Genomic DNA, 25,055 nt, shown 5'->3' on the forward strand with positions numbered 1-25,055 from the left:
CCCCAGTCACCAGCTACTCCCAGGCCATGGAGGACAAAATCCTTGCATCCAGGCAGAGAGGTAGATAGTGACACAACCACCTTGAAGTGTGAGTGGGTGGTGGCACAGGGTTAACAGACATAGTTCTGTCACACATCAAACTTGGGAATCTTTACAGACTTAGAACCAAATATCAGCTCCTCTCTGGCTTCAATTTCCAGTCCTCGTGTGTGCCAAGAAAGGCTTCCATGGAGGAGCTCTTGAAATCAGAAGGACAGTATTCTAGAGCCTACTATATGGTGGGCCTCAGTTTTCACAGTTGTTGAATGACTGCTTTGAATCTGGGTTCATTTCCTCCAATTTATTCAGTCATGGCCACAGAGGCAATGGCCACCCTGAAGGCCTTTCTCCTGAAGAGTCCCCTTTGTAATGGCCTGCCTGGCTCAGCAGTATCCCAAACAGTCAAGGCCCTAGTACTATATGCCCCACGCCATACAGTCCCAAGTGTGTCTAATCCTTTATCATCCCATACAGTACACTCTAGGGATGAATACATATCTCTGAAGGCACCTCACACCACAGGTGGGCCAGTGTAGGGAAGCATGGCCCTCTAGGATGGCATCTACTGGAGCAGACGGACAGTGACATTTACACTTTATTAACCAAAAGTAGATGAAATTTAAAAAAGAAAAAAATAAGCTCCTTAGGCACCTTAGATGCACTGTAGATGCTCTTAACTCGCAGGGACAGACCACAGCCCAGACATGCCAAACAGGGGAAGACTCCTAAGGGTGTGTCAATGCACCACAAGATGTTCTCCACAGGACCAAAAAGCTCTGAGGTAGCTCACAAAGAGAGAGAAGGGGTCTGTGGCAGCCCTGAAGAGGTGAGAAGTCTCCAGGGTTCAGAGTCCTGCAGGCTCACTGGCCACCCTCTTTACTAAGGGTCTCTCTGGCTCCCACACCCAGCAGGACACGGCAGGCAGCTGTCACAGCACACTTCATTTTTGGGACGCATGAGATGCCTGACATTCTCTCCTGGCCCAGATAGACTCCTGGCCTTTCCTAGCTAAAGGTCTGCATCTTGTCCAGGGTACCACACCTCCTGCTGCCCAGCAACACTCCATGCCCTGCCTGGCTTCAGGCCGCAGCAGGAGCCGCACGGTTCCAGCCCAGACCCACGACCACCAGGCCATAAGGCCAAGTGGAAGGGAGGGGAAGGCAGCACCTGCTATATTCACGGTGTCACCAAGGTCCCCTCATTTACAGTTGGCCAGCTGGTATTCCAAAATGGAATAAGAGTGTTAAACCTCTTGTCCAGACACAGAAACTAAGGCTCAAAGAAGGAGGGTGACTTGGGGAAGATAGTACCAGATACAAATGAAGAAACATCTAACTCCAAAGCCAGCAGGGCGTCACATCTTCAGAAGCTATGCAGCCTCTGATAAAGCAGGCAGCCATTCCTCCCCCAGTGGCCCCACAACAGAGACGCAGAGGGCCAAGCCCTGTTCACCTTTCTGGCCTGCAGCAGGCAGGAATCCCAGCCTTGAGGAGGTACTAAAGGCCACCAAAGCAAAGCCCATAAAGGACAAGGTGGGGGGATGCAAAGGCCAAGGCCGCAAGTTTGTGCCCAGAGGCACCTGAACTTTTGAGTCTGGTTATTATTAATTACATGTGCGGCAGTTTGTCTAAACCCCGTCTTCCTCACAGCTGTGCGCCTACCACAGTAGGCACTTAATAAGCGCCTGTAAGAAGATGGAGGGTGGTAGACAGATGACAAATGGAAAGACAACACCAAGGACAAGAGACAAGGAAAGCCTCTTGCTTCTGCCTGTTCACAGACCCCCACCTCCATGAAGTTCCCTGACCTTTGCTCCCTGAGGCTATCCGCCTCCAATGGGCTCCTTAGCCTAGTCCCCGACTATCAGCTACAACCCGCTAGGTGATAATTTAGGCTATGATGAGGTTAGGAGACGCTGAAAAATCTTCTTATCCAAATCATTTCTTTCTTTCTTTCTTTTTTAAAAGATTTATTTATTTTGTTCATATGAGTACACTGTTGCTATCTTCAGACACGCCAGAAGATACCATTACAGATGGTTGTAAGCCACCATGTGGTTGCTGGGAATTGAACTCAGGACCTCTGGAAGAGCAGTCAGTGCTCTTAACCACTGAGTCATCTCTCCAGCCCCCAGATTCTTTCTTTACAGATGACAAGATTAAGATCCAAGAGGGGACCTCGCTTGCCAGGGTGGGAAGGGGTATATGTGGGGGGCAAATGGTTTCAGAGCAGAGAACAATTTCTTGTGCTTGTGCCTGTAGGTCTTGAGTACCCAAAGGTTCATTGCTGGACTGGGCTGGCACCGGCAGCCATCTGTCTCCAAGGCCTGCCAACAGGCCTTCCCTCCCATGTACCCTTGGTAATGAAGCCCACCGCAGGTGATCTCAGAATACTGCACCGGGGGAGGTCCTTTTGGCCATGGCTCCAGCCTTTAATTTCCGATTTCCCAGCCTGACACCCCGAATAGTCTGGTCCCTTTCTGCTCTGGCCCCAGTTGGTCACACATCACCTTAGCTGATGCCAGCCATGCCTCCCCCCAGCCATCTGGACAGAGAAAAGAGCAAAGAGCAAGACAGGGTGATCTTGGCAGAGGCCTGCAGGAAGCCACAGACTCCGGGTCCCTACCCTGCCAGCCCTCACCGCCGGGATGAAGGATGGCGAGATAGCGGCTTTTTTTTTTTTAAGGTTTCACTTTCAGCTGGGAGGTGGTGGTAGAGGCAGGTGGATTTCTGAGTTCGAGGCCAGCCTGATCTACAGAGTGAGTCCAGGACAGCCAGGGCTACACAGAGAAACCATGTCTAGGAAAAAAAAAGACCCAGAAATGAACCCACACATCTATGGTCACTTGATCTTTGACAAAGGAGCTGAAACCATCCAGTGGAAAAAAAGACAGCCTTTTCAACAAATGGTGCTGGCTCAACTCGAGGTCAGCATGCAGAAGAATGCGAATTGATCCATTCTAATCTGCCTGTACTAAGCTCAACTCTAAGTGGATCAAGGACCTCCACAAACTAGACACACTAAAACTAATAGAAAAGAAACTGGGGAAGACCCTTGAGCACATGGGCACAGGGGGGAAAATTCCTGGACAGAAAACCAATAGCTTATGCTCTAAGATCAAGAATTGACAAATGGGACCTCATAAAATTACAATGTTTCTGTAAGTCAAAGGACAACTGTCAAAAGGACAAAAGGACAACCAACAAATTGGGAAAGGATCTTCACCAACCCTACTCTGACAGAGGGCTAATATCCAATATATACAAAGAACTCAAGAAGTTAGGCTCCAGAGAGCCAAATAACCCTATTAAAAAAATGGGGCACAGAGCTAAACAAAGATTTGTCACCTGAAGAACTTCGAATGGCTGAGAAGCACCTTAAAAAATGTTCAGCATCAGCCAGACGGTGGTGGCGCACGCCTGTAGTCCCAACACTCTGGGAGGCAGAGGCAGAGGCAGAGGCAGGCGGATTTCTGAGTTTGAGGCCAGCGTGGTCTATAGAGTGAGTTCCAGGACAGCCAGGGCTACACAGAGAAACCCTGTCTCGAAAAAACCCAAAAAAAAAAAAAAAGTTCAGCATCACTAGTCATTAGGGAAATACAAATCAAAACAACACTGAGATTTCACCTCACACCAGTCAGCAGGGCTAAGATTAAAAACTCAGGAGACAGCAGGTGTTGGTGAAGATGTGGAGAAAGAGGAACACTCCTCCACTGCTGGTGGGAATGCAAGTTGGTACAACCACTCTGGAAATCAGTCTGGCAGTTCCGCAGAAAACTGGGCATAACACTTTCAGAGGACCCTGCTATACCATTCCTGGGCATATACCCAGAGGATTCCCCGGCATGCAATAAGGACACATGCTCCACTATGTTCATAGCAGCCCTATTTATAATAGCCAGAAGCTGGAAAGAACCCAGATGTCCCTCAGTGGAGGAATGGATACAGAAAATGTGGTATATTTACACAATGGAATACTACTCAGCAATTAGAAACAATGAATTCATGAAATTCTAAGGCAAATGGTTGATCTGGAAAATATCATTCTAAGTGAGGTAACCCAATCACAAAAGAACACACATGGAATGCAGTCACTGATAAGTGGATATTAGCTCAGAAGCTCTGAATACCCAAGGCACAATTCACATATCAAATGATTCCCAAGAAGAAGGAAGGAGAGGGTCCTGGTCCTGGAAAGGCTTGATGCAGCATTGTAGGGGAGTGCCAGGACAGGGAAGTAGGAGGGGGTTGATCAGAGAATAGGCGGAGGGAAGAGGGCTTCTGGGACTTTTGGGGAGGGGGGAACTGGGAAACAGAAAATCATTTGGAGTTTAAACAGAGAATATAGAAAATAAAAAATTTTAAAAAACAAAACAAAAAAAAGTCTCACCTTCCCCTTACATAGCTTAGAATCTTCTACACCAAAGGCAACAAGATCTGGTGACGTGGGTGTTCCTCTGCCCCTCCCCCCTCCCCCCTGGTATAAAGGCAACACATACCAACCCCAGTAGAGCATCTTTGAGGTAAACCATGGCCTCTATCCTGCAGAAGTGCTCAATCAAATCTACTGGTGAATACAAGCTGACATTAAAAGGCCACTTCCAAGTAAGCGCACTGTCAGGTGAGCCACGCTGGACAGAATCGTGGCATCGTGGAAGGACGAGTTAGTGCGGTCATGACAGGAGCGCCTGGAGCCACGCGCAGCCTGGAGGAGAGTGTGACCAGAGGCCCTGTGCCCAGAGTGACTACACGCCACACAGCACAGGATGCCCCGGGCTGCCCCGGGCTGCCCGTGCTCATGAAAGGGCACAGAGAGAACCTCAGGAAGGAAGTGGATGTGTGAGGTGAGGCGCAGCGCTACAAGGTGCCCTCGAGCTGTGCAAGGCAGGACCCAAGCTGCAGGAGACCAGCCTCAGAGCGCTAAGGTCTGGGGAAGAGGGAAGGGGGTGACGACCATCAGAAGGCACCATTCACAGTCGAAGCCCTCTGTGATCTCATCTTGCCCAAATGCAAATGTCACTGAAGGAGTGCCCTGGCATAGAACCACACACTCACAACGTCTTGTTCTCAGAACACAATCCAGGGCACCCCTGGGTGACAAACTTCACATAGGACAGTCACTGAGAGGACTTGGGGATCCAGCCATCTAAGAATTCATTTGCCCGAGAATATGGGGCACCACACCCACCATCTTTTGACAGAAAGTGAATATTCCCATCTGCAGAAGATGGACAGCAATACCCATCAGATGCTTCACTGTGTATGAGTTGCCATGGTTGTGGTGTTTTATCACAACAATAGAAACATCACCTAACACCTGAAACAACAGAATTCACGTCCCAGAGTTCTAGACAGCCAAGATGTCCGTCCATAGAGCCAGGCCTCTGTGAGGCTGCTGGGACAGCCTCCTTCCTTGTTCTCTCGGATGTGGGTGTAGCTGTCAGTCCTCAGCAGACAAATCAGTCCTCTCTGCCTCCATCATCAAATGGCATTCTCCCTTGGTCTCAGTGTCCAAATTTCTCTCTTAGATGAACACCAGTCATCAGCTAGTCCAATATGGCCAACCCCAGAGGATCTCATCTTAGCTTGATTATATCAGTAAAGATCCTTATTCCAAACTAGAAGAGCACAGGCTCTCCAAGCAGATATCAATGCAGACAAGACACTGCTCAGTACACCATATTCCTCTGCTGTCAAAAGATGTCCGGTACCGTTAGTATGAATAACATGCCCCCCATATTCTCAGCCATTTGAATACTTGGCTCCCTACTTAGTGGCCCGACTTGGTCAGGTATCGATGTGGGGTTGCTAGAGGAAATATGTCACTGGGAGTAGGTTTTAAGAGTTTAAAACCTTGCACCATGACAAATTTTCTCTCTCTTTGCTTAGAATGAGATGTGAGCTCTCAGCCATTCCTGCTGAGGCACGATGGTGATGGACTCTCATCCCCGTGAAACAATAAGCCAAATAAACCCTTCCTTCTATGAGTTGCTATGGTTGTGGCGTTTTATCACAAAACCAGAAATGTACCTAATACGTCAGGTATCCAGAAACCAAAGCCCCAGCCCCATACCTACCTCTGACCGCCTGCCTGGGTCCCCTTAGTCACTCTCCTCTGAGAGGGGACAGCTTGGATTTGATTTCCCAAGTCCTTGCCAGCTGCAATGCTGCCAAATAAAAAGCAATTAAAAATCAGCACAAACTCACAATTTTAACAATATAAATAGAAATAAATATAGATAGGCGCGTGGCCTTGTTGGCAGCCATGTGTCTCCCAGCTCTGTTCTCTGGGAAGCCCTGGAAGCCGTGCGACCCTGGCATCAATAAGCAAGCTCGGGCCTGCATCCCGCTTTCTAAACATTCTCTAACGGGAGCCAGGGCTCTTTAGAGCAGCAACTAAGTCAGGGTTCCAAAACCTGGTCTCTCGCAGAAACGGGGATCCTTACAGCAGTGACCGGTTCCAGGGACAGGGCATGAATCTAGGGTTTTCTGTAATGCCTGAATATAAACAATACTGTAAAAATAAAAAGGTAAGCGCCATGCTGGTTCAAAAGGTCATAGGCACCAACTGAATGATGCCTCAATAACTCTTGCAAGAACGACTAGAACAAAGTAAACATCTATTCAGCCAGAATCCACAGAATAAATGTCATTTTTATTATGTATCATTTGTCCGTGCTTTTTATTGTGTTATGTATTTATGAGCCTGTAATGATAAGAATAACTAAGTGAATAAATAAATAAGTGGGAGAAGGCAGTTCCTTCCAGAATCACAATTAATAAAGGCAGAACAATGAAGTAAAGAGAAAATTACACTTATGCAAACATTGCTGTAGCAGGCAGCACGGCTGACGGATTAGCTAAAATTAGTGGGTGAAGGTCCAAGGAACAACTGGGCATTTGTCTAATGTCAGAAGTATCCACTCCTCCAAACACTTATTAATTTCAGAGAAGAAATTATAGCTCTACAGCACGGCACTGAATGGCATTGCCTCCTCCTTGTGATCAAGGGTGACATCACCAGTAATTACACACACGGGCTTCATGGTCCCGACACTGTTCCAAGGAGGACAGTGTCAGTGTGTGGGGATGTGCCCAAAATGTATTATTTTAATATCATCATAAGGAAACACTCAGAGTGACAGGGTCTAGTGGGCTGACCAGGCCTTTCAGCCTACCATAGTGATGGAGACGGGGAAAACCTGATGCAGGCTGGGACCAAAGAAGACCCAACAACTAAGTGCAATGCGCAAGCTTGAGCAAGAAAGGATGTCTGTTCAAATCAGGCTGAGGTCGGTTAGCAATATTGCACCATTAACGTCTTGGCTTTCAAAGTCATAGAAAGTCAGGCATCTTAAGCAGCGGGCTGCGGCCGAATCCCACCTGTAAATGAACATTACAGGGGGCTGGAAAAGTTTCTATCAAAACTCACAAGGACTGAAAACTGACTCAAAGTGAAATCTGTAGTGAGCCCAAGTTGATCCTGGTGGAGCTCACTTGTGCTGCATCATGTGACTTCCCCGCAGCCTTGGTTCTGATGGAGGGACGTGGGATGTGACCCGCCACACCACACACCGCCAATGAACGCAGCCTGCAGCATCTCTGCTGCGAGCAGAGACCCCTGCGTGCTATGAACAGCAGTGTTCTCGAGCGCATAGCGCACTGTGTGTGCTTACACAAACAGAATGGTTTGATTACGGAAAACAAAGGCTTTGCGTGTTTTCCTTCAGTCACTCCTCAGCGCCTAAGAATCAAATCAGCGTATCTTTTGGATTGTGTTACATTACGAATGTTTGGTTTTTAAAAATTATTCTTGGAGTTGCTGCCTTGGGTGTCATAAAAAAATTGTGAAGCGGATTTTGGGTTAGAATTTCCAACAGTTTCTTGAATAGGCCTCAACAGACTTCTGCTGGTTTTGTGCTATGTGTTTGTGTGAAGCAGCAGCCTCAGCGTTGGCGATCATTAAATCAAAATATCGATCAACTCTGAGAAACACTGAAGACTCTCTGTGTCTTGCTGCATCAAATATTCCACCAAGACCTAATTCTTTCTATGAAAACTTACAAGCTCGTCCACCCCATTAGTATGCAAATTTGCTACTGTCTTTAATAAATGATAAAATATGTATATTAAAAAAATCATCTTTAAACAAATTTATCATTCATTGTTAGGAAATGGTTGATTTATATACTATATGCCCAGGACCATGTAAAAATTTCCCTGATGGAAAGAGGTTATAAGTGGGAAAGCTTAAAAATCCGTGATAGCCCGCTAACCACAATCAATAGAAGCAAGATACATGGAGTATGTGCCACATGTATGCAATACACATGCAGCAGGATGCATAATGTATGTATACAGAGGTATGCTACATGCATCTGCAGACATGCTACCAGGCTACAAGAGCTTGGGAACTTTGGAAGTGAGCAGAGCTGGCAGGGATGGGGCGGGGTCAGGAAGTGGGGAGAGAGAGAGAAAATGGTCCTTCTTTTCTGCTTCAGGCAGCTCACTGAGGCACAGATCCGATTTTCACACAAGGATTACTAGATTACATTTTTCACCACAGGCAGCTGTCCCTGTCAAATAAATAATCATCACCTTACATTTATATATCACCTTTCATCCCACAGCCCCTTTCCTAGAGCTAGGACCAGCCTGGGAACAGCCTCATGCCCTCTCAAGAAAGGGAGGGGCAAGAAGGCTGGAGCGGCCTGCACAGAGGGAGGCAGCTGGGTCGGCCCCTTTGGGTTCCATGAAAGCAAGGCTGGAGCCCAGCAGAGAGAAGAACCCCGACACCAGGAGGGCAGCCTGCCTGCCGTGTAGTGTGCCATGGGGCTGTGAAAGGTGCAGGCAAGGGAGCATACAGAAGCAGTTAGGGCTGGACTGTAGCCAGGGCTGGACCCCTGCAGCCAGGGCTGAGACCCTACAGCCAGGGCTGGGCCCCTGCAGCCAGAGCTGGGCCCCTGCAGCCAGGGCTGAGACCCTACAGCCAGGGCTGGGCCCCTGCAGCCAGGGCTGGACCCCTGCAGCCAGGGCTGGGCCCCTACAGACAGGGCTGGGCCCCTACAGACAGGGCTGAGACCCTACAGCCAGGGCTGGGCCCCTGCAGCCAGGGCTGAGACCCTATAGCCAGGGCTGGACCCCTGCAGCCAGGGCTGAGACCCTACAGCCAGGGCTGGGCCCCTGTAGCCAGGGCTGGGCCCCTGCAGCCAGGGCTGAGACCCTACAACCAGGGCTGGGCCCCTGTAGCCAGGGCTGGACCCCTGCAGCCAGGGCTGAGCCCCTACAGCCAGGGCTGGGCCTCTGCAGCCAGGGCTGGGCCCCTGCAGCCAGGGCTGGGCCCCTGCAGCCAGGGCTGGGCCCCTGCAGCCAGAGCTGGGCTCCGATAGCAAGGACTACCTCATGCTCAGAAGCCAGGGCTGCACCAAGCCAGCAACAGCAGACAGATGGTGGCTCTCAGGCTCTGCTAAGTGAGACTGGACAGGCCGCACCTCTGTGTAATTGCCTTAATTCAAAGACATGTATGTCAGAGGGAATCCTGGGAGCTCCCCTAGAAGAAAGCCTTGAGCACCAAACCCTGTTATTCACCTGCTAGCCAAGTAGGCAAGGGGGAAGCCATGAGCTCTACTAGTAGCTGTCATAGGTCCCCTTCTGAGCGGGGTGACCCCTCTGTATCAGCCTCAGGCAGCTGCCTATTCAAAGCAGTGGCTTCCAGTGAGGCACTGTTCCCACAAAAGGACACAGTGGAGCCAGGCTGGAGCTACAGATGAGGGCCCTGACCCAGAGGATGTATCCAGACCACTAGCCCTGTGCTGCATAAGCACTCAGACACCAGGCCAAATCCCACAGGCAGGCCAGCCTCTGCTCAAAACACAGGGGCGGGCCCGCACCACCATCCTGAAAGCCAAACAGGAATGAGGGGCAGGGTCAGTGGGGCAGCAGGAGCAACAGAAAGGGAGGCCGCGGGTGATGGGGGCCATGCCAGGCTTCCTCAGAGACAAAGGGGTCCTGGTAGAAGGCGCGGGGGGAACGGAGTGGCACCCAGACACACAGCATCCCGAAAGCGCAGAGGGGAGCAGAGCGTCTACCACTGCCGTGCTGGAAAAGCCACTGAGGTGCTCAGAGGAGCCAGCTCACATTCAGATGCCCCTGTGGGAACCCACAGTCTGGAGAGCTAGCTCGGTCTAGGCACTGACAAGCTACTTTTTAGCGAATGGGGGTCACCTTGGGTAAAACAAAATTCAGCCCATCCCTCTGCCCAGGACTCCAAAGACCCTGGGTAAGTATCCACTGAGTCCCGTGGCGCCCTCTGGGCCTCTGGTACAGGTTCCTGTGTCCCCTTTGCTCTCCACTAACCTCCCACACGCAAGCATCCCGTCACTTCCTCCTGGCCTATCCCAGCCTTCACAGCGCCAGGCCTTTATGCCACACACCCCACTTCCCTGAGCCTTCCAAATACCCCCCAGGCTTCTTTCTGTTTGACATCGGTCCACATTTCCAGTATCCTTTGCCAGGGACCCTCACACATGAAACTCCAAAACCACACCCACCCGCCTGACATAAAGACTTGTTCTTGGTCCTCCTGCACCTTACCCCCAAACCTCCATGGGGTCTCACACCACAAGGTCCAGAATACCCTTCTCATTTGCAAGCCAGTCTCTCTCTCTCTCTCTCTCTCTCTCTCTCTCACACACACACACACACACACACACACACACACACACACACACACAAATCTGCAAATAGTCCAAAACTGACTGTGGCCCTTTACTGTGTAACTCCCCCAATCTCCTCAATATCCTACACCAGATCTAAAGTCCAGCACTGTCTCCCCAGAAAGCCCTGCCTACTTTCAGGGATTGTTTCTGTGACTTAGGATGCCAGGGGCAGCATTTTCTTAGCCCATCTGGAAAACGGACAGGCTTTCCCCGCCCCTAGGTTGACCCACAGCCCCAAAGCCTAGGACGAACACACTTCTTACCACTTGTGATTCTAAAGATGTTTTACAACACCCGCACTGCCCTGTATCCTGCTCCATAAGACAAGGCCTCTGTTTTCAACAGCATCCCCAGGGGGTTCCCTTGATACATGATACCCCAGAAAATACCAACCTGCCGCAGCCATCGCTCCCGCCGGGGCGTGGCCATGGCCACTTGATGACTCCCACTCCCAGGCAGTGCTGGTGGCTGCCCTGAGATGTCTACCTTTCTGTGATCCAAACAATCAGACTTTCCCCATGAAGGGCGAATGGAGAGTCACAGCAATGCAAGGCCAGGTCGGCAGCCATGGCCTGGCCAGCCAACTAGCTGCCATCTACAGAGACAGGGCATGGCACATCACCTGCAGAAGCCAGAGATTCATCTGTTTTGAGAGTGAGAAAAGCCACCTGAAGGGTGCAGGGAGTCAAGATGATGCCTGTGGTTAAACATTAGATTGAGGGGCACGACGAGAAGGAGTGGGGGTGGGGAACAGAGGTGGGGAAAACACCAGCATCTGCAAGTCACCTCACCACAAGCCAAGAGACAGGCTGCAGACAACAGAAGACCCTCCTGAGGCCTAGAGAGACGCTGTACAGTAAGGCTGGTCTCTTGGGGGAGGACTCTAACTCAAACAGGTTGCTGCTCGACTACCTGATTCAAAAAAAAAAAAAAAAAAAAAAAAAACAACAATTCACCCAACACCTGGGTAAAGACTTCTCCCCCTTAACCTCAGACTTGCAGAGGGAGAGACCAGCAGAGCTGAGCCTGCCTTCCCTAGACACTCCCCCACCCCCACAAAAAGAAAAAGGACCATGAAGCTGAAACCTGAGAAGATGCCAAGGGGCAGTGGGAGGCAATTTACAGCTGGGAAAACTGAGCCTTCGGCCAGATGTGGGCCCTGGGCAGGAGGGGGTAGGCTAACCCCTGTGCATAAGTGCCTAGAGGGGCTCGCTTCTCAGGTCTCTGGGCGCCAGGCCTGGTTCTGAGTGGAGAGCCCGGTGAGTGTAGAGAAAAGTAGGACAGGGCAGTGCCCAGGACTCAAAGCCATCAGCCAGGGCATGGGGTGCAGAGCAGGGGGAAGGGAGACAAAGAGAAGGAACAGGGCGGAGAGGCCAGGGGGAGGTTTGCTGGCTGCAACAGGGGTAGAAGGGCTTCTTCCCACTCAGGGATCCCTGACATGGCCAGGAGGAACCAGCCAGAGACCTGCTCCCTTTTGCCCAGGCCCTAGACTCCACTGCCTCCTTAGCACAGAGGGTGACTGTCTGGGATCGGTCACAGGTGTGCACGCCTCTAGGGCCCCTTGCAGCACTAGACTCACCCCGGAAGGGCCAATCTGATACAATCATAATATTAAAGCCAGAGGCCAGAGAACTAGCAAGCATGGCCCCTCACCACCAACACAGGACAAATGAAGGACCGAGAGGCCCATAGAGGGTCAGTGCTATCCTGAAAGTCACACAGCATGGGGGCAGGACCCAGATACCTAATGCTGGGCTCAGGAACCCAAACTACCCTCCTCACCAGCCCAGACCAGCACAGCTCAGCTAAGGAAACAAAGCTTCCCACTTCAAGAGCATCTAAGAGGCTGGGAAAGAAAGGGGGAGTCAGCCCCCCTAAAGAGATGCATGCAAAAATCCCTCTGACAAGTGGTGGAATTATTTCCATTGGAAAAAAAAATTAATGAAAAAGCCTCCCTTACCAGACCCCAGGGGTATTTGGCTGTACGCTGATGTAATAGGGAGAAGAGAGGCCAAGGGGAAGGAGCCCCCCCACAGCCCCCAGCATGCCTTCTGCCAGAAGCACAACAGGGAAGCTGCAGCTGGAGTAGGGGGACAGGAGCCAAGCAGGATGTCGGAGCTTTGGAAGGAGGCCTAACACAGCCAGGCTGGCGGGCTGCGGGGGAAGCAGAAGCCTTTGAAACAGCGAGCACATGGCGGGGGGGGGGGGGGGGGCTCCACAAAGCCCCTCGCAGGTAGCCCTGGGGTGGACACAGACACCAACGCAAAGCCTGCGGAGGGCAGCAGAGGGTATCTATGACAAAGCTGGCTGCAGGCAGAGCCAAGAAGCAGAAAGAGGGGGCTGTGACCCAGGCAATCAGGAGGTCAGGGCATGACTTGGGATCTGGGGGCATGCATCTACTGGTGATTAGGAGTAGAACTGCACAGGGAACTTCTTACTGACCCCTTCCACAGACGGAGGACCTCTGATAAAGTAGGTGTGCCTACACAAGGACCTAGGACCCCAGCCTGGAGCCTCAAAAATACCCAGCGTGCAGAGGGCACTGATGTGAAGAGCCAGAGTCATGCCACCGTGCCACCCCACCCCCGGCGTGGACAGTGCTCCCAACACTAGGAAGCCACCCAGAAAGGGGTCCCGGAGAGAGCAGCTGCCAAGGGTAGGCCTGGGCAGCAACACTACCTCAATAGGCCAGTTAGAACTGCAAGGCACTGCACCTACACTGTCTTCTCCCACCAGATGCCTGCACAGCATCACAGTAGAAAGCCCTGGAAGCTGGGGGCCTCCTGGTAGCTCCGCAGAGCAACTAAGGTCCCATCCCTGCCTACAGTTTGGGGTACAAACTATTAGGGTACTTAGAGGTAGTAGGCAGGGGTAGTGACAGTTTGTGTCCCCATTTCTGGCATCCTGGTGAGAATTTCTCTTTCACCCACTAACCCAGCCACGTGCAGAGCCGATCATTACAGGAAGAATAAAGAAAAGTCTCAGCCTTCGGATCAGTGGCCAGTTCAGCATTTTATCCGGGAAATGTTGAACATGCCCTTGACCTCTCTGACCCTCCAGTACCCACCATGGGTCTCAGGAGGACAGCCCAGTCCTTGACACAAGCCTGTGGGAAAGACACATGAGCCCTGCGCCAGAAAAATCTGCAGCCCCAGAAAAAACACTCAGAGCCCTAAAGGTGAACCTGAAATGGGGCGTGGCTTGGCACCCTGTGGGCCTACCCCCCCCCCCCAGAGATCTAAGGCTACATGTGGCCATGACCTGCCGGGGGCAACAGGATGGAGGACTACACCCAGGGGCTGCTGGGAGTACATAGGTGATGAAACCGGAAGACTCTGCCCACTTCTGCACTCTAGCTAAGTGACCAGGGGGTTTGCTATTGCTATGTGTCCCTGTTGCTGGAAAGCGTGTCCTTGACCTTACACTGCTGCTGTTCCCAGGCTAGCCCCACCCCAGCCACGACCCCTCCATGACCAGCACCATCCACCGTCCACACAAGCTGCCAAGCTGAGGTCTGGGGTGGGGGGCGGGGGAAGGAGGGGGAGTTTTGACTCCCTCAGAGCCCAGTTCTCTGCTTCTGGCTCCCACACAGCCCTGGAATGCACACTAGAATTCACTCTACAGCAGGAACTCACTACAAAGGGTTTGGCCACAGGTAGGGTGCTGAAAGGCCAACTGCAAGTCTGGGACAGCGCTCCGAGACAACCACTTCCCAAAAGCAGACCGCTGTGCCTTCATCTCACTCAGCCTGGCCCCAACCATCCATGAACCCGTGACGTGTGCGATTTGAGACTGAGGCAGAGGGGTGCATGGCCAGGAGAGCCAGATTGAATAAAACAGCCTGCTGGGCAGAACCAACAGGTTTCCTGCTACCATCTAGTGGCCAGCACGTGGAAGAGCAGGCACCACAACAAGGCCACCAAGAAGTCTCAGGGGCCATGTCCCTCTCCAACAAGCCCGGACTGAGACTAGGTGACCCCCAGGTGAAGTAGCAACTATGTAGGAGTCATGGATGCCAGATTAAAATAAAAGGGCAACACCCACACAAAACAAAAGACCTGCTGGCCGTCCATCCAAGGCCTTAGGAGAACAGCTTAAAGGCTGGAATGGCGATGCGGCCTGAATCCACAGCAGAGCAAGATGTCAGTCCTGGCCACGGCTACTGTCGGGGGTGGCCTTTCCTCTTCTCCTCCTCTGGTTCCTTGCAGCTGTTCTTCCTGTCACTCGCCACAGCCGGGCGGCCCCCAGGCTGCACACGTGTCTTCATGCAGTCCCTCCCTCCCCATCTGGGCCAGCATGGTTGTCCCTTCCACATCACACGTGGCCTCCCTCATCCTTCCGCCCCGGCCCAGGCACTGCTTCACCTATTCATCTTTTCTCCTCCTTCATGTTCACTAGTGGTCGCCCTCCATGAGGCAGCTGGCCTCACAGTCTGGCCTAGGCCTCAGAGACCCTACTTCCCACTTTGGAAGACTGAGGAACTCAAAAGAGCTCCAGCTGCCACTGTCCCAAGGCCTCCTTCCTTCTTGCCTTACAGAAGGCCGTCTGTCTGTCCGCTTGTCTGTGGGCCGTGAAGCCTGAGCAACCTTCCGTTGTAAAGCAGCTATCCTGAGAGAAGACAGTGGGCTCGGCCTGGCCCAGCCAAGTGGCAAGACAGACATAGTCTGATCTGAGCTCACGCTTTGGCTCACCCCTAAATGTCTGCGCCAAATGCCCAGGAAGTTCCTTCCTCCCTAAAACCTCAACACGTCCCCATTTGCACAACAAAGGATCATTACATGGGTCCTTTTGAGGCCAAAACATCTACAAGACTAACTCACACTAAGATGTCAGTAACTGGTAACTTGGCAACTGGTGTTGATCCATCACCCATCCAGCTGCAGAAGCAGCGTACTCTACGTGTGAGGGGTGAGGCTATTTTTAACACTGTGACTTGTTGAGCTCCGGTTTAGCCACAGCATGGGGGGATGGGGACGCAAGGTCAATAGTGGCTCCACAAGAAGGAAAGCACTTGCCTGGAGCTTGACCTCCAAATAGGTCAGGGTGGCCAACCTCATGTGACACCTTCTGGGAGCAGCTCCAAGGATCACCTCTCACAATGGCAGAGTGAATGCCACTGGTAGCTAGGGGAACTACAATCCAGGACAGTTCTATACTGCGGAGCCCGTGAGCGTCCTGCTGGGAACTGGCCAGGTGGCTGGCCAGTGCCGCTCTTCCATCATGGTAGTCTCAGCAGGTAGCCTTCAGTTTCACCTCCTCTCCTCTCCTCTCCTCTCCTCTCCTCTCCTCTCCTCTCCTCTCCTCTCCTCTCCTCTCCAGCAAGTTATTTTCACCAAGCTGCCCCACCACCACGTCCTCTCAAATGGCCTTTGTGGAACTGAGATGAGAACTGAAGATTTCTGTGATTTCCCACAGAAGGGCGCTATAATTGGAGGCTACACAGGGAACGGAGGCTCTCACATCTTACCAGGAGCCATCATAGCTTTCACAGCACATTTTTTTTTCATGTAACAGCCACACGGCTATTTAAATGAATTGAGTACCTGGTGTCACTGCCTCAAACCTACCCTGGTGGAAGGAGCCTGTTGAGGCAGCTAGGTCTGGAGAAGGGAGGTGGAGACAGGCCTCAGAGGAAGAGACCATGGTGGGTGGAGTCTCTACCATCGGCAGATGGTGAAGGGGCTTCTGAATAAACCCTCAGAGCCCCAAAATACTTCTTCCACCTGCTTATTCCTGCCTAGGATTCCTTCATGGGGAGGGGGTCAGCTTTGATTCTATGGTCAAAAATAGTCCTGAAACCATAAACCTATGGTGGGGGGGCACACCATAGAGTGACAGTGGTGGGAGGGGGGGGAGAGAACAGCGAGGTGGTTTAGGAAACTCAGAGGAAACAGCTGCTGGCCCTGGAAGCACATGTGGCTCTTCCTGGGCCTCTCAGGACAATCCTACAGGGGGACAGGGGCATTCTGGGTGGAGCCAGCAATAACCCAGTGGGTTTACCCCTGCCCTAAAGGTGAAGAAAAAGCACCAGCACCAGTATCCAGGGCTCTCATCAGCACCTGCGTGGAAGGAGCAACCACCAAACAGGACAAGGCTAAGGGCCTACAGCCAGTGGGATGAAGAAGACGACTCTGAAGAGCGGCTGAGGTGGCAGGAGAGGACCAGTCCCCAGCCAGAAGAACCCAAAGGGACAAAGGAGCATTTGGCCTAAAGTGGGATACCCACCTCGGGCTGCCTGCCCAGGCCTGCCGGAGACCCTAGGAGTCCAGCCTAGGAGCTGGGAGCTCGTCTGGAGAGGTGTGAGTGGACTGGGGAAGAGACACGGAACTGGGTCAAGAGAAAACGAGAATACTAAAACCACAGGAGACTGCTCCGAGTCATTAGTCATCAGGGAAATAGAATCAGTCACAGCGAAAGGCTGCCTCACACAAGGACCGCCTTAACAGAAAAGAAAAAGAAAAAAGGGACAGTAACAAGTGCTGGCAAGGATGTGGGGAAACTGGAACCCTCCCACATGGCTGGTGGGAACCAGGGTGATAGTCACTGTGCAAACCGTCTGCCTGCCTCTTGCTGTACAGAGCACAGAGTTTCCATATAATCCATCCCTTTCTCCATCTGGGAACACACCCTACAGAATCAAAGTCAGGTGCCCACACGAACACTCATACAGGAATGAGTACAACAGCTCTCCTTATAAAGTCTCGGGGGAGGAAAACAACCCAGATGCCCATTGAGAGATGAATCTATCAACATAATGCTTCACATGCATAGAAGGGAATATTACTCAGACATGAAAGAACAAAGCACATCTACACTCTTCTATCTGGACAGGCCTGGGAGTTATCTAAATGAAGTAAGCCAGCTCAAGGGACCACACGCTGTATTGCACAACTGATACATGTGCAATGTCAGAACCACCAGTAGAAAGCAGGTAGGTGGTTGCCAGTAGTTTAGGGGAGGAGGGACTGTAATTTAGGGGAAGGGGGATTGAAGTTTAGGGGAGGGAGAACTGTAATTTGGGGGAGGGAGGACTAAGTTTAGGGGAGGGAGGACTGAAGTTTAGGGGAGGGAGGACTGTAATTTAGGGGAGGGAGAACTGCAGTTTAGGGGAGGGAGGACTGCAGTTTAGGGGTGGGGGGACTGCAGTTTAGGGGAGGGAGGACTGTAATTTAGGGGAGGGAGGACTACAGTTTAGGGGAGGGAGGACTGCAGTTTAGAGGAGGGAGGACTGCAGTTTAGGGGAGGGAGGACTGCAGTTTAGGGGAGGGAAGACTGCAGTTTAGAGGAGGGAGGACTGCAGTTTAGGGGAGGGAGGGCTGCAGTTTCAGGGGAAGGACTGGCAAACAATAGCTAAGAACTACAGGCTGATGCAAAAGTTGAACAAGGCAGCAGGATCATTTCACAACCCAATGAACATGTTAAGGACTGAACTGCATCCTTTAAAAGGGTCACAGTGAGATCAGAGAGTAGTGGCATGGGCATGTGATCCCAACACTTGGGAGGCAGATCATTCTTGGCTGCACAGTAAGTGAGATATCAGCCTGGGCTATCTCAAAAACTAAATGAACAAATCACGTCAACAAAAAGCCCTGAAATAGTCACACGGCACAGTCTCTGGGATATACCTCTTGCCACGTTAAAAATGAACAAACATCCCAAGCCTAAAAAAGGATTCCAGGCAGAGACCCCTGTTATCACGCAGCGGCAAGGCTTGCCAGCCCTGCTCAGAGGATGAGGAGTCAGAGTCGTCAGAGTCGGAGAAGGCAAACTCCCAGCACAGCATCCGGCCTGGCTGGCGAGCGTTCACACACATTTGCCATGCCCATGCGTGTGCTTTGCCAACGCTTACCGAATCAGAGTGTTTCGTCCAGAATACGCACAACAGCCCCAGGAGGGAGGGGCAGCTCGTGTGTGCAGCTTCGGGGAACCAGGCTGAAGCACCGCAGTGTCTCCAGCATCAGCATCAGAGCAGCTGAGATGTGGTTTGCACCTTAGGTGGTCCCCCTCCCTCTTTGTCATCCCCAATGCCCAGCACTGGGAAGTGGGGACAGCACAGGCTTAGCCAAGTCCTGCACTGCGATCTGCATGCGACCCCTCCTCCCTGTGGCTTCTGTTGGAGTGCCTCCATTTCTTTCTCTGAAGAAACCCAAGTCATGCCATGATGGTCCATGGACTAATACACTGAGTGTGCCTGAAATCTCCTGCACAAGACAGGGGTCCACAAACCTTCAGTTCCTTTCCACCCTCAGGGTAGAAGGCGATTACAAAGACTGAATGGAGAACTTGAGCAGGTGTATGGAAAGTGGGCAGAGCAAGCAGGGAAGCAAGGTCAGGAAAGGATGCCCCACACCAAGAACCAGTGTCCCAGTGACCTTGAAATCTGGCATGGCGACTATATGAGACCCTGTGCCAGGGAGTGGTTTTAGTGGGGGGCACGGGTCGAAGTTCAAGGGCACTGGGATGCTAACAGCATCGGAGTTAGCAGGAGAGGGAAGCTGTAAGAAGGAAGGCTGGAAACAGCAGAAAGAAAACTCGCCAACAAAAATAGAAGGAGCTTGCATTTTTAGCGCATTCTCAGTGTGCCAGACGCTACGCTAAGCACTTTACAGACTCCCTTGGTGCCGCCTCACATCTCCGCAGGGCAAGTTATTATTAACCCCATCCTGCCAACGGGGGTGTGGACCAGAGGGTAAGAAGACTGCTTAAGGTCACACACTGAGGTATCTGCTTTCATATTCCAACTCTACTCTTCCTGGGTTCTTTCCCTCAGCCTCAGCCGCACTGGGAGAATCTTCCAGAACAAGTCACTGGGCTAGAACAATACAGACAGCCCCTGGCCTCAACAAAGCCATCTAGAAGCTGATGCTAGGGATGAGAGGAGATAATAAATATTTGGGAAATTTTAGTCAAATAGAGACTAAAACACAGAAGCTTCTGTTCTCACCAGCTCTACCAGCTTTAGAGAGAAATCGCCGTCTGCCTCGCATATTGCCGGATTCTCTGTTGGACCTGCCTGCTCTGCTGACAGAGGGCTCAAGCCCCAGAGCTGAAGCAAGATGCACTGGGTGCATGGTTCGTGGAGCCCTGAGTGACCCAGGGCAGCAGAAGCAACAGGGAAGTCACCCTCTTGCAATCCCAACAGTGCTGCAATGAAGGAACGGCCGGTGGCTTCCAAATGCCTCCCCCTGACGTCAAATTCATCCTACCAAGCAGTGCAAGAAAGGAAGAGCAGAGGAGACATCTGAGAAGGGCCAGATTCAAGGCTGAGCCCGTCATGGCGGGCCAGCAGAGGGAGGGACAGAGGAGGAAGCACCCGAGGGACAAACAGAGCAGGGCTTCTGCGCAGCTCCCAAGAGAGCAGGGCTTCTGCGCAGCTCCCATGGCTGCTCTCCTGGGAATGCCAGCCCAGGAGCAGGCGCCTTCCCCTGACTCTTCAGCCACTCCCAAGGAGGCGATGAGCATGGAAGAGCCAAACTCAAGATGTGGACGTCTTAGCCTGGCATGGAGATGCAGACCTGGAGCCCAGCACTTCAGAGACTGAAGCAGGGCCAGGCAAGATGGTTTCATGGATACAGGTATCTGCCATGGAAACGGAAAACCCGAGTTCTAGCCATGAGATCACGTGGTAATAGGACAAAATCAATTCCACAAAGTTGTCCACATGCACCCTAAGACAAGCACATATGTGTGTACACATACAATGGATAAATATTAATTTCTTAAGGGCTGAAGCAGGTACATTGTAAGCTCAAAGCCAGACCAATCTACACTGTAAGTTCCATGTGGGCCTGAACTACACAATGAAATTCTGCTCAAAACCAAACAAACTCCTTAATTTTATCTTAAACTAATGTTTAGGGACTCCTAATGCATCAGATGCTACGCTGGCTCTGACACAGATCATCTCATTTAAACGTCAAGGTGTTTAATTTAAATGTAAACCCGGTCCCCATCAACAATCAGAGCATCCAAGCGTTAAGCAGCATATACACTCAAGCTAATATGCTGTAGGATCAGGATATAAGGCCATGTGGTCTGACCTCAGGACCCACAGCCTTAACCAAGACCTGTTATCACTTCCTAAAACAGTCCCTGAGGAGTTTGTGACAAGTTAATAAAGATAATTTCCAGCCCATTAAAGGAAATGGGCACACAGCCGCAGCACTCGGGGACACACCTGTGAGCACCCACGTTCTTACTCAGGATGTGAGCCCATCATTTCAACTACACAGCAATTACACACATGCTCTGGAGGGCCCCTAGGCTGACTTGCAATGAGCAGAGTGGTTATTTAATTTTAAAATAGGGGAAACGGGGATATTGGAAAATAGGTGAAAAACCAAATGACCATTTATGGATGATGGGTAAACAAAATGTGGTAGAGGCACACCATGAAATATGACTCCTTAGCAAAATAAATAAATAAATAAATAAAAGGGAATGTGTTCTGACACAAGCTACAGTATTGATAAACTCTGAAGTCATTATGTTGAATGGGAAAAAAAAAAATCTACCCAGGAGAGGTACAGGAGAAGAGTCCATTTGTATAAAGCATCTAGAAGAGTCAGACTTTAGAGAGCAGATGTAGTAAAGGGACTGAGGAAGTCCAGGTGCAATTGCTTGTTCAATGGGCACAGAGAGTTTCAGTCCGGGAAGACAGAAACGGTCTGAAGCCTAAGGATGCGTGTGTGTGTGTGTGTGTGTGTGTGTGTGTGTGTGTCCCACTCAACTCAAAACTTGCAATTTACTTAAAGGATACATTTTATGCCGTATGTATTTTATCACAATAACAGTTAAAAACCAATACATAGGATGCCCTGGCCTGATGGACTTTAAATGCTACATCTGCTTCATGCTCTGTGGAGCAAAGTGGTCCCCCAGTAGAGATGGAGGACTTATTTAGGAGGCTGGGGCATTCTTCCTGAGACAATGCAGGGTCAGTGTCAGGCTCAAGGCCACCTTAAAAGCAATGGGAAACAGGCTGTGTGAGATCTGAAGGCTATTCCCCACTGAGTTCCAATTTCTAAGAAAGGTGAGCTCAGCCTGCATCCGGAATGAGGGCAGAGAGCTGGAAGGCTGAACTGGGGCAGAGACTGTGGCCAGGGATGCAGATTCCCTGAGACTTCGGTTTCAGCCACATGCCTGGCTCAGAGCAAGCGGGGAGGACCCCTCCTCTAAATCAGTATCACCACTTATTGCCTGTAAGATACACACTGCTCGCATAATGAGCATTCATCAGCACTCGCACAGTTAATCCGTGTGTCATCCCTAAGAGCTTTTATTTCAGCACAATTCCCATTTTACAGAGAGGGAAATGAGGCTCCAAGAAGCCCAGAGCAGCTCACTGTCACCACAGTGGTGAGGCCAACGCTGGGCCTCTGATCCAAACCCTACCGTCTGAACTACTGAGGTGGCTAACTGACTTTATGAGACAGTGTGTTACTAGGCTGCTCAGCCTGGCCTCAGCCTCCTGGGCTCCTGAGATCCTCCTGACTTAGCCTTCCTGCTAGGTGGAAACCCAGGGGAATCCCTTGGGCAGTTGCCACTCGCTTTGCACACTGAATATAGCTCGGGCTTGCCTGGCATACTCAAGGCACCCTTAGGAGTGAACAATGACACAAAAGTCAGCATTACCCAGAAGGCCACATGCTGCCAGGCCATTAATTAAGTCCCTATGACGTTCTCAGTCCCGTTTCACGCTCCCCGACACTAGCAAGGCCGATTTGGGGTAAGGACCACAAGCATTCTCAGGTCACCTTCAAACTTAACTTGTAGCCACAAAACTGTAAAACTTCAAGCTCCCCTCACCCACCCCCATCTCCTGGGAGAGCCAGCCAGCCAGACCTGCCCAACAGGACCTGGAAGCGAGCCATCACGTCAAGTTGGGCTTTCAGAGGCCATTTAAGGCAGGAGTAGGAAAGTCTTCTCCCTGACGAAAACCATCTGAACTACTGAGAGAAAAATCAATCGTGATCACGTGAGGAGAAAGGAGCTTAAATTAGGGTTTCTTCAGAGTGAGAAATCTAAAATGACTCTCTTGTCACAGCGTTTGGGAAACACAGCCAACAAAAACAATATGTATTTTTAAGAGAAATCATCCCCCAGTCTTACATTTACATCCAATTAAGGGAGAAAAGCAAAGAGAAGACTGAGTACCAGGAAGAAGGAGCTGAAAGGCAGGGTGGTCTCCCGAACTCAGCCCGCCACCCTGTCAGAGGCCAGCTCTACACAGCAGGGGTGTGGCCCTCAGCCGCCTCAGCACATCTCCCCTTTCTGTGCTGCTAACATCCACAGAGAGTCTATGACATAGAAGAGAAAAGAAAAACCACTAAGACTCACTAGCTATCACTACTACTGTTCTTTGCTTACAAAAAAATAAAAAGTAGTATTTGGGGCTAGAAGGATGGCTCCGAGGTTAAGAGCACTCACTGACTGTGCTTGCTTCCAGCGGACCCAGGGTTGACTCTCAGCACCCACAGGGTGGCTGAAGTCTGTAACTCCAGGTCCAAGGCAAACCTAGAGTTACAGACTCTTCTGGCCTCTATAGGCATTGCATGCACATGATGTACAAATATACATACAGGTCCAAGGCAATTTGATGCCCTCTTCTGGCCTCTGTAGGCATTGCATGCACATGGTGTACAAATATACATACATACATACATACATACATACATGAAAAGATTTGGTGTGGCGTTTACATATAAACGTGTAGCCTCAAAAGAGAACCCACAGGAGAATTTTCTTTCGTCAAAATTTTTCAGAAAACCACGATTTAAGGAAATCCCGCATCGTGCGAGAGTATCTTGTTTTTCCTAAACAACACGTTGTAATTTGAAAAGCTTTGTGTTGCGTGTATGTCTAAGCGTGTAGCCTCAAAACACATATGCATAGAAATAAATAAATCTAAAAAGCCAGTGTACATGGCATAAACACCTTTATCTCTTCCAGTATTCACTTGGCGTTTAGAAGCATTTTTTGAATCACAGACAGGGTGTTCCTTTGGTTAGCACAGGCTAGCCTGGAGTTCACTCTCCTCCTGCCTCAGCTTTCATAGCAATGGGAGCTGTGTTACTGTGTCACGTTTGAAGACGTGATTTCTTTGAAAGGTTATACAACAGTCCCTCACGTGAAGGCATCCCACCACATATTTAAATTTCCCTTGTTGTTTGTTCTTAGGATAACTTAGCCTATGCTAGTCTGGAACTTGCTTTGTAGCCTAGGCTAGCCTTAAATCCCAAATCCTCCTGTCTTACCTTCCTGAGTGCTAGCATTATAGGCCTGAATTCATTTCTCAGCTGAGGGATAAAAGCGTAGACGGGACATACTTACCACCTATCACAGGACAGTTCAATAGCTGTGTGGTTCACACCAGCTAAATGTCTACAGCTACACAAGTGTTTTTCATCTCTTTATGGCGAAAGCCTTCAAGATTCTTCCTTGTAATTTTTAAAATATACGGCATGGTATTATTATTATCCACAGACACCTAGCTGGATAACACTCCCCAGAACGTCTTTTTCTTTTAATTATATCCACTTCTTCATTCTGTGTGTGCGTGTGTGTGCTCACACCTACCTTCTTCTGACTGCAGCTTGCTGTATAAAACACGCATTTTCTATTGTATGCTTAGAATATTTTCCCATTAGAGATGACATCTCGCTGAATATATACAAAACTTCTTTGGAATAAATTCTAGCAAACGGAACTGTGAATGGTCATTTCTAAGACTCCTGACACCAGCTGCCGAATAAATGCAATAAACACAACAAGCAATGCAGCACGGGTGCAGCTCTAGACACGCAATGCAGCACGGGTGCAGCTCTAGACACGCAATGCAGCACGGGTGCAGCTCTAGACACGCAATGCAGCACGGGTGCAGCTCTAGACACGCAATGCAGCACGGGTGCAGCTCTAGACATGCATGGGCCAGCTGAGGCCACACCAACGCCAGGATCTGTCCCGTGGCTGAGCAGCTCCCACTTCTGCAGGTGGGACTGCACCTTGGAATCAGTGTGAAAGCGTCCCTGCCAGCACTGGTCACACCACCTCATACAGCAGTTAATGTCTAGTTGCTAGGAGCACCATGCTGTGACCCTGGGGATGCAGGCAGAGATGAGCCCTGCTCCCCACTGTATCCTCCTGTTCAACCTTTTCATCTTCCACCAACAGTTCCCAAACTATTTTAATTGATTTTTTTTTAATTTTGTATGTGTGGATGTTTCTTGCCAGTGTTAAGTGATGTTAAGTATATCACATATAAGCCCATGGGGATCAGAAGAGGGTTTGAAACTGGAGG

General features: G+C 50.6%; 1 protein-coding gene across 4 annotated transcripts in view; it reads right to left on the reverse strand.

Annotated features, from left to right (window-relative positions):
• Positions 1 to 25,055, reverse strand: part of Tspan9 (tetraspanin 9) — a 190,023-nt gene that overhangs the window by 123,954 nt on the left and 41,014 nt on the right. For 3 of the 4 annotated variants that reach the window (XM_052174946.1, XM_052174948.1, XM_052174949.1), the window contains exon 2: positions 6,116 to 6,205. The exons of the other annotated variant lie outside the window; for it this stretch is intronic. The gene's annotated coding sequence lies outside the window, so the exon portion shown is untranslated. The remainder of the gene's footprint in view (positions 1 to 6,115; positions 6,206 to 25,055) is intronic. 4 annotated transcript variants of the gene reach the window in all.

Source organism: Apodemus sylvaticus, chromosome 2 (assembly GCF_947179515.1).
Source record: "Apodemus sylvaticus chromosome 2, mApoSyl1.1, whole genome shotgun sequence".
NCBI classification, from domain to species: domain Eukaryota; kingdom Metazoa; phylum Chordata; class Mammalia; order Rodentia; family Muridae; genus Apodemus; species Apodemus sylvaticus.